At 35.6% G+C, this 21,820-nt stretch overlaps 1 long non-coding RNA gene across 1 annotated transcript; it reads left to right on the forward strand.

Moving 5' to 3' along the window:
• LOC119469906 lies at positions 1–19,550 on the forward strand. Its single transcript, XR_005198765.1, has 2 exons — positions 1–5,058; positions 19,045–19,550. It is a non-coding gene; the product is annotated as an uncharacterized LOC119469906 (long non-coding RNA).
• Positions 19,551–21,820: the final 2,270 nt, after the last annotated feature.

Genomic DNA, 21,820 nt, shown 5'->3' on the forward strand with positions numbered 1-21,820 from the left:
AGCCACTGTGCCTGGCCTGATTGTGCTTCTTATCTCTCTACATGAAAAATAACAGAGTAGGGCCGCTCTTTATCTCTCTACGAGATATTAACAAGTGAATCAGGATTTTTGTGAGCCTGGCTGTTTCCATTTGATGGGAAGGAAACCTAAGTTCAGTCTCAAGCCTAAGCCAGCTTCTAGGACAAAATTTACTGGAATTTTCAGTGACACAGATCTGCACAGTTCTACATTTTATTCCCACCTCTTCCATTTTAGGTGGTAGTGATTGTGGTGTTGGCCAGATTGAGATTATGGTAGGCAGATGCAGCAGGAGGAGGCATACAAATTGAGGAATAGTCAAACGGACGATTCAATGCGGATTATTGTCCACATAAGAAATGGAAACAAGAAGAAACTGATGAATGGGTAAGAATAGAAAGGCGAGTAAATTTCTAAGTCTCACTGAAGCAGGATGTTAACAGTAGCGATGAGATAACTAGAAGTACAGGAATCTGTATTCAAATAGTGGATAAGACTTTTTTAAGATTTCAAAGTTTTGTTAGCTCTGGATGTGATCTCTATCAGTAAACCCATTTATCTTACCTCCATCTGATATTTTATTCTTTCCATGGGCTTGCTGTGGGATCCTGTGTCTTAGTCTCCTCTTGGCTTTCTTGACTATATGGTTTGACTCTAAGTTATTCTCTATTAGCCCTGGAAACATCTTTGTTGGGGACAAGTAGCTCACTTCTCCAAGACTCGCTCTAATACCTTTAGAATGTGCATGACTCATGGGGAAGTCAGGAAAATCACTTCCAAACCTTTTACCACGAATTCTCTCCCAGCCTGCAATTTCCTGCTGCTGTGATCTTTTTGCTTTCTCACTTAAAAAATCCAGACTACCAAACAGCTCTTGCCCACCTAAATAACTTTCCATGCAAATCGTCAAAATCCACTTCGATTTTGCCAAATGGAGCAAGAAACTTGGATCCTTTCACTGTGGGAAATTGCCTTGATGCCACTAGTTCTCTCATTTTTCCTCCCATCCATCAGTGAACTTTTTAGCTTACTCAAAGCATTGCTCCAATGCATAGGATTTATGGTTGTGAGGATTTCCAAATAATATAAATATTCCACATTAATATTTTAAATTAAGACATGAGACATTTTTCCTAACTGAACATAGTCATGAACCTCTCACGTCTATTCATCTGCATCAGTTTGTAGCACTGAATACAGTAGCTCTCCTAAAAGCCCAGGCAGTGCACAGGTCTTGACATGACGAGGTGACAATGTTGCTATGGTGATTTTGCAGCTGTCCAAATAGTCACTGGTTGATTTTACCTAGCAAGAGTTTTTGCAAAAATTGCTTTGATTAGAGTGAAATCAAACTCCTATTTTTTTCTCCCCTGAAAGCTGCAGTTATGATGGATTAGTAAGTACTTTTAGATTAATTAACCCTGAAGGGATAATGGGAGAAAAGTGAGGAAGATTGTTGGCAGAAGTCATTGCTGGAATCCTTCTGAACGGAGTATTGACATTACTTGCAAAGTCAAAAGACTAGAAGACAATGAAATTAAACTTGGCTTGTCTCTCACATGATAGATGCTGATAGTACAAGTTCAGGGAAATTTAATCCTGTCATACGTATATTGAATTATGTGGTCATGGCTTTGTTTGGTTCTAGTCAGCTTTAATCAAATAAGGAAGAGCTTGGTAAAGTAAGCATATAATGCCCAGAACAACCTGAAAACTTGAAAAAGTGTTGGTGCTGTGTTGTTGTTCTAAAGACCACTGTGATATTAAGCAAAACGAGAGAGAAGATTTTACCTATTTTCTTTCTGCCACTTGGAGTGTTTATTGAGGGTCCTCATAGTCATAAATATTAAATAATCTGTTAAAAAAAATAGAATCCAAGCCAAGCCTGTGTGATCATACCTGCAACTGCTACACTTATTTAGACATAAATGCAGTCTAGCATTACACGTCCTTTAAAAAAATGTTTTCCCAATGATTAGAAGATAAGCTCAAATAAATGAACACACATACATATGTCTAAATTGATGAGTAGATAAATATTTCAGTATGTAGTTACTAGATTTCTATGTATAAGTAAACATATGGGAGAAATTTAAAATTCGAAATTAGTCTCAATGAAAGCATAATATCCCTAGGTATTATTTTAGTTTTTAAAAATGGCTAATGAAGGAAGGAAAAGATGAATGAATGCACTTATTCCTCTTAGAGTACTGGGACATGGTTTTGCTTGAAAACCATACACCTCTAGCTATCTCATTTCTACTTTTAATATCCTTCTTTCCTAACCTCAGTGAGACTTAGAATTTACTCACCTTTTTGTTCTTACCTATTCATCATTTCTTCTTATTCCCATTTCTCATATTTTACTATGTGTATATTTTACATCTATCTTAAACTTATATGTATAAGACATAAGGTATATTTTATGTCTTACATGTATAATAATCTAAGTGAAACAAAAAGTAACAAAACATTTTCTTCTCCAAAAATTTTTGAGAAAGATGGATTTTCCAGAAAGATGTGTTTAGTTTTTATCCGGTCGTTTTGTGTACCACCTGGTACACTGGAGTGTTACCCCAATTCAAAGACTTGTAACTCTGGGTGAACAGTGGAAATATTAGGGTACCTTTTAAAAATGCTAATGCCTAGTCCTCACTGAAGACAAGTTAATCTGAATCTCTGTGGGTAGCATTAATACTTTTATAATCTTCCCAGATGATTCTAATGTGCATCCAAGAATGAAAACCACTTCTGTAGCTGGATACTTACTTTAGTTTGAGAAATATTGTTGAGGTTAAATTAGGCACAAGTTATTGTTGTACTTGTCTTCACATCTTATCTCTTTTTGAAATGTCCAGTATATATAGTTTATACATTACATAAAATATATAAAATTATATAAAATAATTTCAATAATTTGAAATTATTTCACTGGGACCTTAGAATAGTTGTTGGCACAATGGTAATCTGACTGCAGAGAAATGTAAACTTGGTCCACCCTGAAACACAAGCATGGTGTGTAGCCACATAAGATCCTGAATCAGTAGCTTACAAGCTATTGATTCTAAATTTGAGAAACAAAACTCCTATTTCTTAATATCTTGGACATTATTTTTTCCCCAGGGTAACTTCTAACAAGTAAAGTTTTCATTTTAATATAGAAATTGTTGATTTAAGGAAGTACTTAGTAATTATAATTTTGTCAGTTTGAATTCTAAAACCCTACCAAATTCTCCTACAATACTTTCAGTATTTGCTGAAAGATGACATCCCTCTTGCCTTAATCATGTGCCAGATTACTCGTAAACCTGGACCATATGCCACTGCAATTTGCTGATGGGCCCAAGCTGTTTTGGTAGATAAAAAATCCAAAGGGATTAGAATGGCTCAATCCTCACTGTGAACAGAGCAACTGCATAGGACAGCTGTATGCTCTCTTTTCTCTCCTTGTCTATACAGCACCTCTATTCTCTCAATTTAGGTCATTGATAACCCAGACCTGAAGTTCACATCAATGCCCACAAAAAATATATTTTGCTCCAAATAAGGCCTTTCTTTAGAAACTTAGACAGAAACCAAATGTCAGAGACACACACAGCATGCAAGAAATGGAATAGATATTTTTGTTTGTGAGAGTAATAAATGTTTTCCCCAGTTTTGGCTTCAGGATGGTCCTGGGGTGAAAAACACTTTTAAATTGATGAGTGACATAAAGAGTCTTTCTCCCTTACTTGGCTCCTGTTTTCTACTCAGTGTAATTAGTGGTGTTATTCTCTGTCACCAGTGTTTACATGACTACAAAGTTTTGTTGTTGTTATTTATAATAAAATGAATCTCTGCGACATTTGACTTGAAATCAGAGTCAGATGGTTGATTAAATTATTAAAATTTAAAATAACCTTTGGGAAAATGTAATTTTCTGGAAAACATTTTCCTATACTCTTACTTTTTCTTTTTAGTACAAGGAGACTTACCCCAAATAAGGAAGTCATTGTGTTTTATTTCTTGTGTCTCGAGATCCATTTTCCTGATAGCAACCATTCATTTTAAATGTCTGACACGGTTTCTTTAAAGATAAAGCAATAAAACATATTGCTTTGAAGCATTCTAGTTATTCATACTGCTAAGAGTGCTTTATACAAATATCAAACAGTGGGGAAATGCTAACTATTCAGAATTCTAGATTACTATTGAATAATTTGCACTTTGCGCAGTTATGTGTAGGTCTTGGAGGCTAGAATAATTGAAGTTTAGAGTTGGAACCATTGTAGAAGTTCATCATACCACATTTGAATCATCTCTGTGTTATCCGCTTGCTCAATTCAAGAATACTCTCTAAATTTTCCTGAGAATCTTATTGGAAACTTCTAGTGATGAAGAATGCAAGAGAGACATTCTTATTGCTGAGTTTAAGCCTCCCTTTCTATAACTATAATTCAATAGGTCTGCCTTTGAGAACTCAGAAGAATAATATTAATTTTGTTTTATTTCATAATAACCCCTCAAAGACTTCTTTGAGAGGCACACATCTAGACTCAGAAATTTAGCAGCCATGATGGCAAGTTTTATAAATGCACTTGCCACTCGCTGTATACAGGGAACAATGTTATCACCACAAACTGGCCAGTAACCATGTATGTGTCCCCAATTGTTGTTCAGTCAGTCATTAATGACTAAAAGTATCTTCTCAGCAATCAAAAATGGATTGTGTTCTCTTGTGAATCCTCCTTATTCTCTTTTTGTTGAACATTAAGTGTGGCTTATTTAAAAGACATGGCATCGCATCATAAAAAGGGACTCATATCCTTTCCACTTTCCCCGTGGTGGAGAGTTCTTTCTTAATCACACATTAATTATTATATTGTCTCTTAGTCAAGTTTCTTTTTGTTGAAGTTGACACAAACATAATAAATAAAGGGATTATTATTATTATTATTTTGTATTAACAGGACTCTAGTACAAGACTGACAGGATTTAAGCAATGTAAGCAAGATTTCTCTGGGTCTCTTATCTCTATTGGTCTCATTACTCCCACTCCAGGTAACGTTTCTTCATGCTGTAAATGATATAATCATAAATAGCCTCCTTGAGTTCATATCATTCCCATTTCAGTGACCCTGTGGGAATGGAAGAGTTCCTGTATGCCCTTGCATAAAAAAAAAAATTACACACACATATATACCATGGCCATAGGATGTGATACCATGATTGATGAAGTCAGAATCACATGCCCAAGTTTGTACCCAGGTCCCAGTAACTGGCTTCTTCTCTGGTCTCTCCATCCCTTTTGTTGTCTTCTGCCCCCATCTAAATGCTGTAATGCTGCCTTGGCTTCTTGTGCATTCCAGCAGCTCACTTTTCTTTATCTTTCTCTTGTATTATGATTCTTACCAAAAATGAGTAATTGTGTCTTAACTTTTCTAAAACTTAGTTCAACAACTATAAAGTGAGATAACAATACCAATACCAAGGAATTATTATAAGAATTAACTAAATGCTGTTTCCTAGTAGATTGTTGAACAAATACAAGTTCTCTCTTTTCATTAGAAAAACATTATTAAACAGTTTTAAAGGAGGTAAACATATTCATATGGAAAGTGAGATTGATTAAATGTGTACATAATTAATATGAATGCTGTGAGCTTAAAATTTGAAACTTCCTAGTGATTTTTGGAATTTTGCAAGTTGGGGAAATCTATTTTTGAAATTATGATGGTTCTACTGTTGATTTCTGTCCCTAAAATGGCCTAAATGTTGAATACATTTATGAGTATATATATTTAAATTCAGAGATCAATTATATTACACCCACAAAAAATTTCTGTAATGTGGAAAGATTTAAGGCAGAGTTATTTATGACTATTTGAAAACAAAACACAGAATTTATGATGTATGCTCTGAGTTACACAAAAATGTTTTTCAGCTACCAATTTAAAAAAGATTCCAAAAGATGTTTGTGTTAAATAAAAGCTTAGCATTTCCAAGCTGTACAGGTATATCTATTTAGTTTTGATAGTTAAATAAAATACCATTAAAATTGTTTTTAAAAGTTAAAACATCTTAAACAATTCTTATAAACAGAGTAAATAATGTGGGAAATGTGAAATCACAAATGTTTTTACTCAATAGAGATGGCCTTATATAGTTTCATCACTTATGAGCTATCAGGCAGCTGTAACTTGTAAAAATGAGTTTTATATCATATTCCTAAATATTATGTACTTTCTCTTTATTTTTGAAGACATGTAAATATGCAAATGCACTTTTTGAGAGAGATATTGTTGTTGTTGTTATTTACTTGGTTATACCAAGTTGTTAAAATAGGGTTTTAAAATTCATTTGTTAAGACATCCCAACAAAAGCATAACCGAACATGCTACCAAAATTATTTACGTCCTTGCTTCTTTACAAGAAAGGTCACCTTTCTGAGGCATAACAAACTGGCAGATTGGGGTACAGAGAAACATCAATAATTCTGAGCACTATTAGGGACCCATTTGGTAGTGGGGCAAATACATTTAAGTTGGGTGCTTTTTTCCAGCCATGTCCAGCTGAGTGTAGATGTAGAGTAATCGGAGTTGAATGTAATCAGGTTGAGGTTTTTGCAGCCTAATATGATAACATGAGAGAGGTGCAAGAGAACTGAGTTGTACACAAAAGAGTGCTTTTCATGATAATAGTGGTTTTATATTAGATAGGCTGTGTGACTTCTGAGCCTAGGTCAGAAAAGGCTTTGAAGCCTCTTCCTGGCTCTCTTGGGGCATTCACTCTGGGGAAGCCTGCTGCCATGGAAGAGGTCCACCTGTAAAGGCAACCATCCTGAGTTCACAGCAGCAGCCAGCAGCCAGCAGCTAGCATGTGGTTGAACTATCTTTTATGTCTATCCCAATTTTGTCTTCAGGTGACTGCAACCCCAGTCCTCATCTGACTGCAGCTGGATGAGAGACTCCAAGCAACTGTCTAGCTAAGCCCTTTCAAAATTCCTGACCAGGAACTCATGAGCAAAGTATAGCAATCATGCAGAGAGACGGTTTTAACTTCCTCCCTCTCCCTGATACTCACCTTCAGCTGTCATGACCCTTACTTCTCTGGAATATCTTTTCATCTCCATTTTCATGCTACTACTCTATTTCCAGCTAATATTATCTCCTCTTAAAGAAATATAAAAGCCTTCTGGTTTTATCCATACCTTTGATCTCTCCCCAGTATCATTTAATTTGAAAGTTAATTCTTCTAATATATGTGTGATACTAAGATTCATTTTATTGAAAGAGTGTTTTTGTTCAAATGAATTCTCTCACCTGATGTTAGGATTTCCATGGGAGGTATCACATCTTACTCATCTATGAAATCCCAGAATCCTTTTTGTATATTTGCTTTCTTATTATCTAGATACACTCAATGACCAAGCAGCATCCACAGGTCATTCTTGTCTTCATCAATTTCACGGCCACAGAAGGTAAATATAGGACCTGATAATGCATGGAGGGAACACTGCAGGGTAAGATGAGAAAAGCAGTCTAGGGTCGCAATATGAGGGTTCTGGAAATCTGGGTTCAAAAATGGAATTTTTAGTTAAATGAGGGAGCCCAGAGACTTCTTACATGGTGACCATCTTCCCAAAGTGAGCATCCCTAGAGAACCAGGAGGAAGGAACATAGCCTTTTATGATCTAACCAAAGAAATCTGGGTTAGAGTAATATTGTTAATTATACAAGGCAGCATTGATTCTCTTTGATATGGTTCGTCTGTGTCCCCACCTGAATCTTACCTTGAATTGTAACAATCCTCATTTGTCAAGGGTGGGGCCAGGTGGAGATAATTGAATCATGGGGGCAGTTTCCCCCATACAGTTCTCATGATAGTGAATAAGTCTCATGAGGTCTGATGGTTTTTTAAATGGGAGTTCCCCTGCACAACCTTTCTTGCCTACCACCATGTAAGATGTGCCTTTGATTCTCCACTGCCTTCCGCTGTGATTATGAGGCCTCCCTAGCCATGTGGAACTGTGAGTCCATTAAACCTCTCTCCTTTATAAATTACCCAGTCTTGGGTATGTCTTTATTAGCAGCATGAAAACTAATACACTCTTTCAATAAAATGAATCTTAGTATCACACATGTATTAGAAGAATTAATTTTCAAATTAAATGATACTGGGGAGAGATCAAAGGTATGGATAAAACCAGAAGGCTTTTATATTTGTTTAAGAGGAGATAATATTAGCTGGAAATAGAGTAGTAGCACGAAAATGGAGATGAAAAGATATTCCAGAGAAGTAAGGGTCATGACAGCTGAAGGTGAGTATCAGGGAGAGGGAGGAAGTTAAAACCGTCTCTCTGCATGATTGCTATACTTTGCTCATGAGTTCCTGGTCAGGAATTTTGAAAGGGCTTAGCTAGACAGTTGCTTGGAGTCTCTCATCCAGCTGCAGTCAGATGAGGACTGGGGTTGCAGTCACCTGAAGACAAAATTGGGATAGACATAAAAGATAGTTCAACCACATGCTAGCTGCTGGCTGCTGGCTGCTGCTGTGAACTCAGGATGGGTGCCTTTACAGGTGGACCTCTTCCATGGCAGCAGGCTTCCCCAGAGTGAACGCCCCAAGAGAGCCAGGAAGAGGCTTCAAAGCCTTTTCTGACCTAGGCTCAGAAGTCACACAGCCTCATTTCCATCATATTCCATTGGCCAAACCAGTTGTAAGCCCTCCTAGATTCAAGGGAAGGGGATTATAGACCACCATATTCTTGGGAGAAGTATCAAAGAACTTTTGGCCATTTAAAAAGAAATAGCCCTCCTATAGTAAAATGGGAATAGCTTATTACACTTGCCCATTTTGCTATCTTTCCCCCAAGTGACTATTAATTAAATAATTATGCCTATTTAATAATTCCACCATGAAAACTTTAAATCTTGGCTCTGTGAATTACTAGATGTGTGAATTTGGAATAATTTTACAATATAGTTATACCTCAATTTTCTTCTCTGGAAAATGGAAATACAGTAGTGCCTACCTCGTAATATTGTTGTGAGGATTAAACGAAATAGTCTTTATAGAGTCCTTAATTCTTCTTATGGTAAGCCCTCAGTATATATGAGCTGCTAGTTTTTGATGAGCATGGCCAAGCAGATTCAAGTAGAGAGGTTCTAATGGAACGTTATCATCATTATTTACTAAGCACTAAGTATGAGTAAGGATTCCATGCATGCTAAAACATATTATCTTCCAAATAAACTTCCAAATAATCTTTCAAATTATCCTTCAAATTATCCAGTCTTCCAAATAATCCTTCAGGATTGTGTTTTTATTGTTGATTTACAAATAAGTAAACTGGGCCTCAAAAACATTACACAACTCCCTCTACATTACACAACTAGTAAACTTACACAGTGGAAACTTGAAAATTATCAAGGAATCCATTAATGGTTTTGCAAAAAGCTTTACTCTAAAGAGGGATCAGCAAACTCCAGCCTATTGCCTGTTTTTATAAACAAATTTTATCAGCACACAGCCACTCCTATGTGTTTACGTATATTCTATGGCTGCTTTTACACTTCAACAGCAGTGTTGAATAATTGCAACAGGAACTCTGTGGCCTACAAAGCCTAAAATATTTACTATCTGGCCTTTTGTGAGAAAAAGTTTGCTAACTTCTTCTCAAAAACATAAAAGAAAGTGTCCTAAGTGGAAGTTTTTGAACTGACCGTGGCCTTTGCTGAGTAACTAAACCACACAACATGTAATGGAAATCTACAATATTTACAGAGGGATATGTATAAAAGGGCCAAATTGCTCACTGAAATTAGAGAGGAAGTCCTACTCTTCATTCCCTACCTCCAGAGATGTTCCCTAAGATAAGACAAAAATACATGAACTGCACCCAGATTTAAACATTAATTTTGGGATGTTTGCCAGACCAGATGGTTAGAAAAGCTAAGTACCATTGATTTATTTCTTACCCTTTAGAAAGCAACATTAGAGACAAGGGACCTTATCAGAACAAATGAGAATAAACAACAGAATGCAGATCAGAGGAGAATTAAGAACAAATGCTATTGGATTTTATTATGCTATAATTAATTTTGTATGTAGAAAAAGCACTAATTATTAGCAAATTGTAAACTGCATCACCCAAGCTTTAATGTTGTATATTACATTGTGACTATAATTTGCAGTACCCTGAGAATGTTCTTTTGCAAATGCAATTAATCATCTACCAAGTATCTTTTCAGTATTTAGTAAATGTTAGAAGCTTAGAAAACAGAAATTAATAACACTTGATCTCTGCAAACATTATTGCCATGCAGTAACGATTTCCATTGTAAAGGTGTGACAGTGTCCTTTAATTGTCTTGGATCAGAGACCCTACTGAGAATATGATCAAAGCTGCCATCCCTATTTCCAGCAAAAAAAAAAATGTGCACTGGTATTTACCAAGAAAATGTTACATACAATTTCAAGAGGGTTTAGATTTCCTGCAGGTCATGCATGGAATCCATACAGGCTTAACCTCATTTTTAGAATCTTTGTGGTATAGCATGGGCACAAATGAAAGATTGAGCCAGTGTATATGTATTTAGGGAGTGTGTGTGTGTGCATGTGTGAGTTGGGAAGGAAGATAAAGCTTCACACATAAGTTATGTCTTAGCTTCGTCTGCAGGAGATTAAGATGGAAAAATAGTTTCTAGGCAGAAGGAATGGCTTATGCAAAAGTAATGAGATGTGATTTGGCCGGGGAATTCAGCAAATCAAGGCAATTTGTTGTGAATGACACAACTTTAGAATGGAAGAATAAAGCTTTGGAAGAAGAGGCTGGAAAGAGGCTAGAGACTGGATCACAGAAGTTTTTGTATGTTACATCAGAGTGACAGTCTTTTTATTTTAATCTTTAGTTTCTTTTTTCTTTTTTATTGTACTTTAGGTTCTGGGGTACCTGTGCAGATCATGCAGGGTTGTTGCTAAGTGCATATATAACTAGGTGGTTTGCTGTCTCCATTCCCCCTTCATCTATAGCCAGCATTTCTCTCCACATGATCCCTCCCCACCCCCCACTGTCCCTCCCCTAGACCCCCAACTGACCCCAGTGTGTGATGCTCCTCTCCCTGAGTCCAAGTGTTCTCATTATTCAACACCCGCCTATGAGTGAGAACATGTGATGTTTGGTTTTCTGTTCTTGTGTCAGTTTGCTGAGAATGATGGTTTCTAGATTCATCCAAATCCCTACAAAGGACACAAACTCATCGTTTTTTATAGCTACATAGTATTCCATGGTGTATATATGCCACATATTCTTTGTCCAGTCTATCTTTGATGGCCATTTGGGTTGGTGGATCATACAGCCCTAAAGTGGATGCACACTGTAAAACATGCCATTCCCCAGAGAACATTTAAGGTCATATATTTGTTTCAGCCTTGTTGTTTATTGTTTATTTTCTCTTTTCTGTATTTCTTTTTTTAAAATTAAGTATATGCTAATAAACAAAGATCCTTATATATAACATATCATAGAATTTGATTTAATTTTGTAGCAATCCTGATGAGTAGATTTTATTTTACCTGTTTTACCAGCAGGAAAACTGAGACCTATAGAGGTAACTAACAGGATCAAGTCCACATAGCTAAAAGTGGCAGAGCTGAGAGGTAAATATACATTTTTTTCTGACTGTAGGTTCTATCATTTTCCCCTGGGCTAAGCTACTGAGCCTAACAATTTTTTTTCCATAAGAATAATTCATCATCTCTGGCTAATGTAGAACACTACCTTAGAGCCAGTCAGATTATTAATTAAAATCATACTTTAAAAATGTCCAGAAATTTTGAAGGGAATAGGATTTATTTCTCTGCTCAGTGGTCCCTTCCCCCTTACCTACCCTAACTTAGTTTTTTATTTTGGTAAAGAAAAAGTTGGAGGTAAGCTTATAGCTGAGGTTTAACTGAGCAAACTGGACAGACTATAAAGGCTAAGACCTAGATTACAATGCTCTGGGAATTTCTTTCCATCACAAAATCTAAGCTACAGACAAAATTGCTGTATAATAGAGACAATAACTTATTAAGAATTTTAAAAAATGTTTTTAGGGTTCTCTAACAGGAGTGAAAATATGTAATTACATAACCACAACGCGAAGAAGGCATTAGCCAAGGAATACCAGAAACTTGATGTAGTTGCAAATACAGTCTTCTCCATTGTCAAGTATGGCTTTGAAGTCTCTCTCTTAGCTTTGCTTATTGGCATAACCAATTATTTCTAGATGGCCTTCCTAACATTTGAATTTAATTAGCTCATCAGTTCTTATTGAAAACTACCTGCCAATTAAATACCACAAATTTTGTGATTATAGAACACGGAGGAAGGGGCAATACACTAGTGAATTTTGTTTGGGATAAGATTTAGAACACTGTCATGAGAAACATCAGGCTGAAGCATGGCACAAGGCCTGATACCTTAATATCAGTTGAGTGCCTCTTAAGGATATTCAAAATCCAATAGAAAAGCAAAAGTTGATGATTGAAGGTGTCAAAAGGAAAGAGGCTTTAGTAGATGAATCTGGCTTGGTTTGTAATTGTGCGCGGGGCCTGCTTTGATTATAATACAATAAGATTCATCACTTGGTAAAATAGTTCATAAAGAAGCTCACGGAATCACACCAACAAGAAAGAAGGGAAACGTCAAAGGCACCTCCTCATGTGCCATAAATGACAGGAAGAACATCTGGAACAGAACATTCTGGGCGCTGTCTGTGTGCCCTCTTCTCTGGAAGAGAACATCTTATCCTGTTAACTTAGAGACAGGCAAATCACAGCTCTGTTTATGTGGAAGTTGCTGTGACCTCCCCGGCATGCTTTCCCGTCAGCTGGATCCCAAGCATAGCCCCATTTCACAGCCTTGCATCATTTTCTTGGAACACAGCCATGTGGAGAGGGAACAGCTGGGAAGGGATGACTGAAAAAATCCCCAAGGATTCTACAGAGGGTCCAGAAAGCCTCTTTATACTAAATAAACTTAAGGATCTTAAGGTTACTTTTATCAAACACAATGATAGTACAAGGAGAAAGGAAAAAAAATGCAAGTTTGAGTAGTGTGACCACATTGCAAGGCAAAAAACTTTTGTAAACAAGGCTTAAAGTTTTGTATATTTTTTAGCATTTGGTAATATGATGACACACGTTTACTAGAGCCTAAGAACAGATGTTCTTGATACAACAATAGGGCGTAAAGTCCTGCAGAAAATACATAATTCCTATTGTGTTTTAATAATCAAATTCCATATTTTAAGGGTTCTTTCCATGGTTCAGTGTCACGCTTCACATTGTGACTCATATTTTAAAAATCTCATTTTTTAAAAAAAGCCACTTTAGAACTGTCGATATATCCATAATACAAAAGAAAAATATGTTTTAGTTATTTAATTTTATCTTATTCCTCTGCATTGAAAGATATAATTACTAATGCATATCTCAAAGATATATGAAGTAACTTTTAACCTCTATTTTGGTTATTTAAATGAATTTCATTGCTGCTTTATAATTGACAAGCTGGGTATTATTGTGAAAATTTTTAATCTCTTTGTGCTTGAGTCATTGCACCTACAAAATGGAGATGATATCAGAATCTACTTCAAACAATTGTTTAAGAATTAAATAGAATAATATATGTAAAGTACTTAGCAAAGTGCTTGTGACATAGAAAGTCCTCAGTAAGTACTAGCTATAATAATCGTTCTCATCATCATAATTCATTCAAATGAATATCATTTAAATAATGATAGCTCTCTTTTAATGGGTCAAGAATACACTAATTTTAAAATAAGTTTATGTTTATGATAGCATCTAATTTCTGTTATAAATTTCACAGTTTTCACTACTATCTAATTCGAAAACACAAAAAAATGTCAGCACCCTCCAAATTTAGTTAGTAAGGGAATTATAGATAATGAGTTTTTGGAAAACTTATTTCAAACTCTAAAAATTTTCAGGTTTAACTTTCAGGCATGATAATATTTGAATGTGACAAATCTGAAAATCTCAATAATGAAAGTTTGTCAATAATTATATTTGCAATCACATACTTCACCTAATCTTTAAAAGTAGTATGTCAACATAGTTTTGAGGTTTTAAAATTTGTTTGTTCAAAAAAACCTGGAAATGTGTATGCCAATGTGAAAGGCTCAAAAAAATGTACCGAGCAGAGGAAGTTAAAAACAATGTTTGTGAACTCCAAATTCATCTTGTTTGCTATGTTTTAGGCCACCAGATTCTCAAGCTTTTTGAGAAATGCTCAGAGATAATTGGAAAGTGTTTTGAAATCAGAAATGAATGTGTCAGTGTCTATTTGCCATAGCAGGGAGCCTTCCCTTTGTGTAAAGGGCAGCCAAGCATTGTATTTGGCTCTTCATGCATGCATCCCAATGACATAAATGGGAGCGTCAGGTTGAAATCTTTCCAGACTTGGATACATCATGTGTTGAATTCTTTAGATCTAGATATTGTGATCATTTCCAGGCTTAGAATTAGAGGTAATGAGAAGTAAATGCCCTCATAAATTACTTTTCTAAAAGTTTCAAACATAATTTAATTGAGCCAACTCTTGATGTAATAAACAAGGAAAGTTTCCCATATCTCTATGTAGAAGTATACTGCATCAACACGATTAATATTTCCATGTTCCAGAAATTCTTTCATTTTGGCTTATGGTAACCTTAGATTACCTAATCGTCACTTGTTTACATATTTTTTTCTATTTTAAATTATTTTATTTTTGTGGATACATAGTAGGTGTATATATTTACAGAATAAACAGATGTTTTGATACAGGCATGCAATGTGCAACAAACATATCATGAAGAATGAAGAAAGGGTAAATACTTGACATGCGCTCAAGTATTTACTCTTTGTCTTATATCAAGTGAAATAATCCAGGCCTGACAGTCATTTGTTTTAGACATCCTCCAAAAGCAGATTCTAAGACAAAATTCTCTGTCTATTGAGGCGGTTTATTTATGAAGCAATCTTGGAAAGCAAGAAGAAGATTGAATAGGAAAGAGGAAAAGCAAATGCAATAATGCATTATTGAGTTCACCACACCAGCGATGGCTAGTTTTATGGTTCACTGTGAAGAGCTTTATGGTATGCATTTCAGAATTGATCCAAAAGGAGTAGAGAAGATATCTGTCCTTTAGCTTCTGTGTCCATTGGTCAAGGAACACCTCACTAATATTTACTTCCTTGCACTTCACCTCTCAGTTATTCTTATTCCCTCCAATCCATCACAGAATCATTTTCAAGATAGTGGCCAAACTTGCAAAGATTTAATAACCGAGGTTAGTTGAATGAAGTATAGTTCTCACTGCTATAGCTGGTCCTAAAGCCATGTTCAATATTTTCTGTCTTCCATTATTCATTTTGAATTTTCCTTATGTTTGTCCAGTAGCTGATCTAGTTGTATGCATCGTGGAGAGATCCCAGAACTAAGGGTTTGAAGCCCTAGTTTCCTTGCCCTTGTTGGACTGTGGTTGTTGAAGTTGCTGATTCTGTTATCACTGAGTGTAGAAGCTCCAAAAGCCATCCCAGTGAGTCTCCTCCTTTCCAGATATATTCTTGCATGATCTCAACATGTAACAGCAATTCCAATTCCTCATGGAAATCAAGGTTATTAACCCCAGTGTAGTTAACTCTTTGTCTACTGATCCTCCAGCATCATGAGCTCAACGTGACCAATGATAGTAATAGTTTCAAGCATAGTAGAACCCTTAAAGTGGTACACTGATGGAAACATTCCATCCTAGGAAATAGGACTTTGAATACAACCTAGTATGGCAGTGACAGGAAGCATATATTCTGAAAGTGACTCACTGAGGGTGATGGTGGAAATCACTGACCCTACATCTACCTTTGGTTTCCAAACCTTTATACTTTTTCTGCTGGGGATACAGGACTGGGAGTGGGACATTGGTTCAGAGTACAAACTACATGCTAGGGGACTGCATCCCAACCTCACAAGATGCTATCCCTGAGCTGGTGCCTTTGCAAAGCCACTTAATGGGCTATTCTATTGTTTCATCAGATTAACTGCTTTTGGGTGATGAGGTGTCTAATAGGTCCAATGGATTCTGTGGATATGTACACATTCTTACATCTACTTTGCTGTTAGTGTCTATTAGTGTGAGGCAATGTTATATGTGATACCATTATCAATGATTCAGGTAAATAATCATACTGTTGGAAAAATGTTCTGTAGGTATGAAATGAAAACCCAGATTTCAACTGAAATTAGACAGTTGATAGTCTCCTCAGGGATGGTGTCACATTGCTGCTAGTGTCAAGGCATTCTGCAGTAGCAGTAACTAGATCATTTTTGGTAAGCAAAAGCCCATGCTACTTAGTCCTCTATCCTCATTTAGTCCTCTATCTCATTGTCAGGGTAATCCTCTATCCTTGAGTCAATAGCCATTTCATTCATGACTCATTGTGTCAGCACCACTGTGGATGAGTAAGAAAGACAGTCATCTTGTCCAGTTGGTTATTGGTGCCTGTTCTATGATGGATGCTCTTCAATGGGCATTAATGTGAGACATGGTATTTGCATATTTGCAAACTTTGTGCCTACTTCCATTATTTTATCTATTTCCTTCTTTTTCACACTTCTATGCCTCTCATCTTTGATAATTATTTCTTCAGGTGCAGGAGTCAATGCCTAAATTGGTACAAGAGGCCCAGACTTTTCTACCCCTTCAAGTGCTAGCTTTTGAGTGAGCCATCTTGATACCAGTCCATTTGGGCTTTCAGATGACTGCAGTCCCAGTTGACATTTGAGTACAACCATATCACAGCCCCATACAGTGAATGGCCTAGCCAAGCCCTAGCCTAACAAATGAGGAACAATATAAAGTGTTTGCTTCCATAGGTTGGGGGTAATTTGTTGGGCACCAATAAAAACTAGAATCAGTTACTATGTGCCAAGTACTCTGCTCCATCTCCATGCATCATCTGAGTCAACATCTTTACTCCTGACAACACTCTAAAGTGTTATTTTCATGTTAGAGATGAAGAAAGTGAGTTTCAAAGAGGTTAACGTTCTTCCAATGCCATGTAGCTAAGAGAAGAAAGAGCTGAAATTCAAACCCAGTCTAACTGTAACCTGTGAAATAAGATTAAAAGAAACAAATTTATAGAGTAATGCTCACTGTTTAAGTAGGAAAAAAACCTGGCAACATATATGATATTAATTGATTTAGAAATACACATATTCAATAAGATAATTACAACATTTTCTAGAGTTCAGCATGTGCAGGCTGGAAATGAAAAATTTGGCTGAGAGGGCCCTAGTGAAAACAAATTTAACTATTACCATATGAATATTGTTGCCTGAATAGTGCTGATGCCAAATTGCTGAGCAAAAGGTATTGGAAATAATCTGTAACAATTTTTGTAAAGATGTTTTGGCATGAAAATGAGGAGCAATTTTATTTTGAAATACTGAAAAGCATGAGTGAAAACATAATTAGTATTTATAAAAGTGGATAAGTATAGTGCTTTGCTTTAAGTGACCTTTGATGAATTCTAGTTCTTTATTTGTTTATTTTTTCTTTTTGAGACAGAGTTTCACTCTGTTGCTCAGGCTGGAGTACAGTAGTTCACAATCTCAGCTCATTTCAACCTCTGCCTCCTGGGTTCAAGCGATTCTTCTGCCTCAGCCTTCTGAGTAGCTAGGATTACAGGCACATGCCACCACGCCTGGATAATTTTTGTATTTTTGGCAGAGATGGAGTTTCACCATATTGGCCAAGCTGGTCTTGAACTTCTGACCTCAAGTGATCCACCTGCCTCAGCCTCCCAAAGTGCTGCGATTATGGGCATGAGCCATTGGGCCCAGCCAAATTCTGGTTCTTTAATATGCCATTACCTATTTAACCTAACTCTCAAAAGGAGAAATCAGTTTCTTTGCTTATCATAGTTTATAGGTCTACTTTACCATGCTTTATAGGTCTATTGTCAAAACAAATATGAAATTACTTCAGAGGTTCTTTCCTACATCCTTCTTAATATTTGGTATTTAGGGAATAGGTTGGCTATTTAGAATAAATTTATTAGGATTTGTTTTCTTTGATCCATGGTTGTCAAATATGAGAGTGCATAGAGTCATCTAGGAATGCATAATAAAAACTATAAATTCCTGAGCCACATTGCCAGAGATTCTGATGGAAAGGCTATAGGTTGAGGCCTAGAGATCTACTTGCAAGGAAAGCTCTTAGAAATTTCTTTTGTATATGACCTGAGTATCACATTTGGAAAAATATTGACCTAGGTATTATGCCAGTAAATTCGTTAACTGACATCAGATTATAGAGTGCCATTCATCATAAACTGCCAAATGTGTAGATGTCATATATTTAAAGGTATATGCTTTCTCAGAAAAAAAAAAACTACTTTAAAAAATATTCAAGATAAATTAAACTCCTAAAGTATATATAAAATGATTAGTATAATATTTGGAATATTGCTTAAAGTACAGATATATCAAGATTCAAAGGTGTGCAACAACCTTAGCACAAAATGTTTTCTTTATAATATGGATTATATTTAAATATAATTACATATAAATATGTTGGATTTATTATAAAAATTATGTTGCATATTACATATAATATCTCATAATTATATGTTGTATATCATGCATATCACATACATGTATACATACATGTGTATGTTGTATATTACATATATTACATATTTCATATATGTCATAATTACATAGAAAACATAGCCATTACATTTCTATATATTAAGTAAAATAATATTTAGTTTAACTTAGCTATTAGCTTAATTAAAATTGCGTGAAAACTTGCAAATATAGATAATGAGAAATAGAGTTTAAGCAGTTACATAGTAGTTACAAGCTGGCTACTTATTTGTGTGTTCACAATTGCCTTGAAGTATCAAAAGTCAATATAAAATCTATAAATGCTTTTATTGGCTTACTTGCTCTTGGACTTGATTTATCTTTACCTATGTATTCTTGTCTTTCAGAATTACCTCAGTAATTCTACATAGAATTTCCCCTCATCAGCTATGAAATAGTCATATCTTATCACAAAATGATCACCATCTGAAATGAAAAGGAGAAAAGAGAGTCATTTAAATTTTTCCTTCAAAAATTCAATTTTGTATTAATTCAACAACTAATCTATTAAGTAATCCTTATTACTAGACATTCCCTCAATACTAAGAATATAAAACAAAACAGAATATCTGCTCTCTAGGATACGTGTTATAATAGTCCTCTGCACCTCAAAATCTTGAGTAAATTATCTCAATGTTTTTCTGAAGTAATCAGTTTCCTCCTGTATCTTTTTTTTGCTATTAAATGAATTAGTAGAATACATTAAGAGAAGGGGCTTTGAAGTCTGCATTTTTAAGAACTCTACTCAAATCATCTCCCAGCAATGACTTGTACTGTAGAATAATAACTTTCTCACCTATAAAATAACTCTCTCATCTATAAAACAAATATAATAATGTTTAATTCACAAAGATGCTTTTGTCAAAGTAATTCAGATTATGTGTGTGTGTGTGTGTGTGTGTGTGTGTATATGTTGTTGTTGTTTTGTTTTGTTTTTCTAAGAGTCCTACTTTGTCACCCAGGCTGGAGTATAGTGGTGCTATCTCTGCTCACTGCAACCTCCACCTCCTGGGCTCAATGAAAAATATACAGAAAGTGAAGAAATATTATTAATTCAAAAAAATCTACTAAATCTTGGCAAAAGCAGTAAGAGCTTGTGGTATTTGAACTAAGACCCACACCCTGCTTTGCCCTTCCATATCAGTAATATGCAATATCCACTCCAGATTTGTACAGCTAAGAACATAGGGTTGCCTCTAGCTCCAAGTCAGAGTGCTATTCTCCTAGGAAGGGCAGGACATTAGCATTTTTCATCCTGCTTCCAGCTACTTGTTCTGAAGTTAAATTCTGTGTAAGTATAATTGAGACATGAGAGCTCCTTCCTTTCCACCCCCACAACCTCAAGCCCCTGATACATAGGACAGTGACTCACTCCTTGGGCATAACTCCACTAGAATATTGGCGCCTGTCTGTTCCTTGGCTTGTAAGGTAGAGATTCCAGGCTGAGAGAGGCAAACTGAGAAGACCCAAAGCTACTACCTGTGCCCTTCTATTCACTATTCAGCTTCTAAAGCAGTGGAACTGTTACTCAGGGAGAGAAATGGACATTATCCTTATGCCCAGGCCCAGAACCATGACTCATAGATTTTTGCCCAGGGTGGGAGAATCAGGCTATAAAATCAATTTGAATCTCTTCCCAAGGGGACTGACTTCATTTACAACACAATTTGAAAAATTTTTAAGCCTAAGTGTGCTCAGAAAAGTGGGGATTGTAGTGACAGGCAATTGGGAGGAAACTGGTAGATTGTTTGGGGATATAAGCTAAAATGTTGACTGGCTATTTTGTCAGACAGAGCCATAGAAGAAACAGCATGGAGGAGCCCTTCTTAGGCCTGACCAAATTTCAAACACTACCTCTGAAACTATTCCTGCAAAGAAGTCCATATTTGATTGGACCAGTCTGCTGAGAAATTCAGACTTCAGGACATTGCTGAAAACAATCGAATAATAATCTAGCAATTATTGGAGTTTAATGGCTGGATGTGGTCAGGGAAAGAGTCAAGGAGATATCTGCCGAAACTACTGTCATTCCAGTGTGATCATAGACTCCCCAAGGCCAAAAAACAGCATTAGAATCTTCCTGAAGCAGGAAGTGTGTGGTAGGTGATATACTTCACTCAAATAATTTACTCAGTCACTAGACAAATACAAATCAATAACAACTACAAGCCTTGGAGGGGAGGAACAAGTACCTCGAATTGCTGTACTATCTATAATGTGATTTACAACAAAAGTTATGAGACATGTAAGAAACAAAAACATAAGATTCATATGCTGGAAAAATACCTCACACACTCTATACTACGTGTGTAAATGACCAGATATCAGGTTTGACAAAGATTTCTAAATAGCCATTATAAATATCTTCAAAGAAAACTATGATAAAATAAGTAAAAGTTTGATGATAATGTTGCAAGAAATAGAGAATATAGAGATAGAAATTATTTTTTTAAAGAAACAAATGGAAATTCTGGATTTGAAAACTTAATAACCAAAATAAAAAATTCACTAGAGAGGTGCAACAGTATATTTGAACAAGCAGAAGAAAGAATTTGCAATATCAAAAACAGATTGATAAAAATTATGCAATCTGAAAAACAGAAAGAAAAGAACAAAAAGAGTATTTGAATAGCTAAAATATTGCCAAATTTATTGGAAACATTAATTTATGCACCTAGAAAGCTCAACAAATTTCAAGTAGGATAAATGCAAAGAGATTTACAGACAAGTCATAGTAAAAATACTGAAAGCCAAAGGCAAGGACAAAAATCTTAAAAGCACCAAGAGCAAAATGACTCATTATTTACAAGGGAACTTCAAGAAGCTTAAATGTAAATTTTCATCAGACACAATGGAGGCCACAGGGTGGGAAGGGATATAAAAAAGGGATGGACAACATAATCAAAGTTCTCAAAGAAAAAATAAACCTTTCAACCAAGAATCCTATGTATAGCAAAGCTATATTTCCAAATTGAAAGTAGAAAAATGACATTAAAAGATAAACAAAAAGTGAGCTAATTTCTTGTTTGTAGACCTACTTTACAAGAAATACTTAGGAAAGTTTTTTACACTAAAAGCAAGTGACCTCATTTTTTTTTCTTTGATTTTTAATTTTTTTTACCA

This window comes from Cebus imitator, unplaced genomic scaffold, assembly GCF_001604975.1.
Source record: "Cebus imitator isolate Cc_AM_T3 unplaced genomic scaffold, Cebus_imitator-1.0 Scaffold988, whole genome shotgun sequence".
NCBI lineage: Eukaryota > Metazoa > Chordata > Mammalia > Primates > Cebidae > Cebus > Cebus imitator.